Source organism: Carlito syrichta, unplaced genomic scaffold (assembly GCF_000164805.1).
Source record: "Carlito syrichta isolate Samal-C Ts95f unplaced genomic scaffold, Tarsius_syrichta-2.0.1 Scaffold281334, whole genome shotgun sequence".
Classification (NCBI taxonomy): Eukaryota; Metazoa; Chordata; class Mammalia; order Primates; family Tarsiidae; genus Carlito; species Carlito syrichta.
This window is the reverse complement of record NW_007225430.1, coordinates 77,415-82,006: the sequence shown is the minus strand read 5'-3', so window position 1 is coordinate 82,006 and position 4,592 is coordinate 77,415. Positions and strand designations below refer to the sequence as shown.

General features: G+C 39.6%; 1 protein-coding gene across 1 annotated transcript in view; it reads left to right on the top strand.

Annotated features, from left to right (window-relative positions):
• Positions 1-4,592, top strand: part of LOC103254469 (calcium-dependent secretion activator 1-like) — a gene marked incomplete at its 3' end in the record, with an annotated part of 117,644 nt that overhangs the window by 66,101 nt on the left and 46,951 nt on the right. The gene's annotated exons all lie outside the window — the stretch shown is intronic.

Sequence of the window (4,592 nt, the reverse complement as noted above, 5' to 3'; positions counted from 1 at the left end):
ACTCACCTCAGCCTCCCAAAGGCACGGGATTACAGGCTGAGCCACCGAGCCCGGCGGGCTTTCTCTTCTTTTCTCTCTGTCTCTTGATCTCTGCTTCTTGATCTCACTAGCTGTCACATTTTTTGAGTCTGACTCTCAAAAATTTGCACCCCAATTTTCTCATAAATCTAGCAATCTTTTATCTCATTTATGATTTTCCTACTTAGAAATATTTAGCATGGAGTAAAAATAATTTTGAATAAAAACTGATAAGTGAAGCACATGTTTATGAGTTGATCAAAATAATTAAGTTCACCCCTTTGAAAATAATTTTGATAATATGACAATGGAAAAACTGGCAATGATTCAGTCGTGCTGAATAGACATGTGATTAAAGAATTAAATTGGCATAATGACATTTACCCAAGAAACAACTACCTTAATGAAGATTCTCCATTGTTGATTTAAATCTGATTAATGTTTGTAATCAAAATATTTGTGGCATTGAAATGTCAGGGTCAAACCCTAGGGGTCAAAATATCTAATTCCCTTATGCAATAATATATCATGAACACAAACTCTCTAAAATGCAAGAGTTAAAAGCCCATTGAAGTAATCCTTAACTTTTCAAACCTTTATTTGAACAAATGATCAGTTTTGGACTACATTCTTCACTGTCTCAGTTAAGATTGTAAATGTTAGAGAGGAAATAATTATTCCAGCATCTTATTCAGGAAGACTTGCAGATTCTTTGCCTGAGCAAGGACAATTTCTGAATTAGTGTCATCCAAATTAGTGCCTTTTCAACTGGAAACAGTTCTCTCTAAAATACTTGTTTGTTCTTATGCTTGTTTTCTTTTTTTAGATTGCATTTGGTTGCAATTGAAGCTAATATTAGTTCAATTCAACTTACTTTTGATCACTAAATTCAGTAACAGGCTCTGTCAGTTTCTAGCTATATGGTCTTAGACAAGTTACCTAATCTCTGTAATCCTATTTCTTCGACTATAAGTGAGACCAATAACACACAGCCCACAGGGTTATTCTCAGTATTAAGTGAGAGGAAGACTTTAAATGCCCTGGTTTAAAGTAGATGCTCAATAAATTATAGTCTTTACCATTACTACTATTATTAGTATATGCATATTTTCCATGTAAAATATAATTACTCGTTGTTTGGTTTGAATGATTTGTCCTTCAATTAGGTTGAAAATTTTCCAAAGCAAGGGTTAAGCTTTCATCCTTTATTAGTTTCTTTCATTTTCCATATCAGTCATAGCAGAAAACAGCTGACTCACCCAGACTGGATAATTGAGGGGTGCATAATGAAGAGACTATTTAAAGAAGACTGGGCAGAATAGGGAATGGAGAAGCACCCAGGGGCTGGCAACAGCAGGTACCCATAATACTTTTAGCTTGAGGAGTCAGAGGGGGATGTCACTAGTGAGAGTTTGGAGCCATGAAAGACAGGCCACACAGCAAAGACTGTGGGTTTAGATAGAGAAGTGCCAAACTGCAATCTGGCAGGAAGGGAGCCAGTAGAAGAAATATCCCAATCTCTCTCTCCCCACCCTTTGTTCTGCTGGTCCCTCTCATTGGTTGAACTCAACAGGAGGAAGGCAGCAGGCAAGGAAGGGAGTGGTGGTGCTGGTGGTGGTGGTGGTGTTAAGACGGTCTGTAGAAACTGACATCCTTGAACACAGAGCAAGGAGGAGAGTGAATGGATCTGGGGAAGTAAGCAGGGTAGGCAGTGGAGCTTCCTGGTCCAGTATATTAATACAGCTGCTTTACATATAATTGGCACTGATAAGTGTTTGCAGAAGGAAAGGAAAGAAAAACCAGTTGAAGGCAGTTCATAAATGGTGGAAGATTTAACTTTAAATGTAGATTGAGAAAAGTTCTACCTATTAGCCTAGCAGTTTAGCAGTAACATTTAAAATCAGATAAGTCTCAGTGTGAATCATGCTTTTACCTCTTCCTAATGGAATGATCAAAGACAGTTACTAGATGACTTAGCCTCAGTGTCTTCCTCAGAGAAAGGGGGACAAAGTTAATAATACTTCATAGATTGCCCTTGAGGAGTAACTGAGATGATGTACCTAGTTGGCACAGAAAGAGATGCCTATGAAATTAAGAAATGTTAACATATGAATCATCAATATCAGTAGTTCTCAACTAGGGGCGATTTTGACCCCCACCTCCACCCAAGGAACAGTACATAATGTCAAGAAGCATTTTTTGTATTGTAACAACTGGTGAGTGCTACTGGCATCTAGTGGGTAGAAGGCACAAATTCTACATGAACATCTTGCAATATCCAGGACAGCCCCAACAAAGAATTATCTGACCCAAAATATCAATAGTGCTGAGAATGAAAAACCCTTCCCTGTACTGATTACAGCTCTGTTTTTCCATCCTTGAGCCACTGTATTTCTTGATACTGGTTCTTAAGACTCATGATTACTTGTGCTTTGTTCACTCTCTATATTTGAGTGTTTTGTCCCCCACCCCATGAAAATGTGAGTACATATTATATATATAATATAGATAGCACATCAACACTGTGTGACTTTGTCCTTTCACTATTTAACACAAGTAAATAAATAAGGACAGACTGGAAATCACTGTGATATGCTGTAATTGGAGCTATAGCTACCCACTATTAAAGCACTTATGCCAAATGCATGTTATAGATTTGCAAGGCAACAGCAATACTGAGCTATTTCTAGGGGCATTTCAAATCACCGGGGAGCAATATGTTGGAATGCATTGTTATTTCTGCAGCTGTAATCTCTGGTGAGTCTCTTTCCAAAAGAAACAAAAGCCACATACAAACTTGTCAAGCTAGTGAGTCTAAACTAGGTCAGTAGAATTAAACGTTAATTTAAATAAGGACTGCCCTTCAACATAGATCGAATGTGTTTTTCCTCTCTCAATCACTCTTCCCTGTCCTCCAATTCAGTCATATTCTATCTAGAGTTGCTGCCCCTGGCAACAGTGGCCTTTCCTCTTAAGAAAGTTGAAGCTATTAAAGCAGAATGCCCTTGACCTCAAATGACTCTGAGTCTTCACTGTTTCATTTCTTCCAGCATCAAAGAAAGAGTGGTTTTTCAGCTCTCTAATTCATTCATTCATTTGTTCATTCATTTACCAAGTATTTATTGTGGTCCTTGATGTAGGCAGTACAGGCATAATGGTCCCCATCATTGTGGAACTTACAATCAACTGAGAAACTCATCAAGTGAGCAAACAAATTCATTAGTCCTGATTGTGAGCAAGATTGTAAAAGAAGCAGGGAACCATGATAGAAAATAAAATCAGAGTCCTACTTAGGCAATCTGGTCAGAGAAAGTCTCTTTGAGGTAGTGATGTTTCTGGTGAAGCTAGAAGGTTTTCCAAGCGAAAGGCAGGGAAAGGGCACCCTAGGGAGAAGGAACAGCAAGTACAAAGTCCCCAGACAGGAAACAGGTGTTTATGTTCAGGGACTAGACACTGGCAAATGAGGCTTCACTGGTGAGAAGATGTAGGACAAGGTCAGCGGAAGACCTTGAAGTTATTCTGAAAGCAGTGGAAAGATGGAAGGATATTTAAACTAGGCAGTGATTTAGTATTTGTTAACATTTAGTATGTCTCTTTCTATGGGCCAAGAGAACTGTATAGATGGTAACTCATTGAACACTCTCATTCACCTTGTCAGATAGGAACTATTATTTTGCCCACTTTTACAGATGAGAAAATGAAGGCACAAGAAAACCAAAGTCACATAGCTGTATTTCAGGGTTTCTTAATTCACTACTATTGACATGTGGGTCAAGGGCTATTCACATACACTGTGAGATGTTTTGCAGTAGTACGGCCCTCTACCCACTAGATGCTAGTAGCAACCTCCCCAGCCCCCAGTTGTGACAACTAAAAATATGTCTAGGCCAGGCTCGGTGTCTCAGCCTGTAATCCCAACACTTTGGGAGGCTGAGGCAAGTGGATTGCCTGAGCCCGTGGGTTCAAGATCAGCCCAAGTAACTTGGCGAGATCTCGTGTCTTCAATAAATACAAAATTAACTGGGCATGATAGCAAGTGTCTGTGGTTCTGACTACTAGGAAGGCTGAGGCGGAAGGATCACCTGAGCCCAGCAGGTCAACACTGGAGTGGCCATGAGCATGCCACTGTACTCCAGCATAGCAACAGAGTGAGACTCCAATTCTAAAAAAAAAAAAAAGTCCAAACTTTGCCAAATATCCCTTGGAGGAAAGAGAGCAAAATCATCCATGTTTGAGAATCCCATCTATATAGAAAATTTTTTTAATGAAAATATTACAAATCCCATTCCAGGAATAGTTCTACATTGATGTCTTACAGACTGTTTTCTAAGCTTTCTCTGTGTTTGCAAGGAACAACCACCTCAGAGCAAAGGCTTCCTCCTTCCTCAGCTAGTGGGTACTCAACCCTGTGGGTCTACCCAGTCAACTAGTCACCCAGCAAGAGTAGTGATGTGAACTTGTATGACTCAGCTCTTCTGAGCATTAAAACAGATCCTGAAGGCGGAAGAGAGAGGTGTGTGAAGAGGAAGCAAAGTAGAGACAGTGTTCTCTGCCTCAAAGCCCTCTCCATTCCT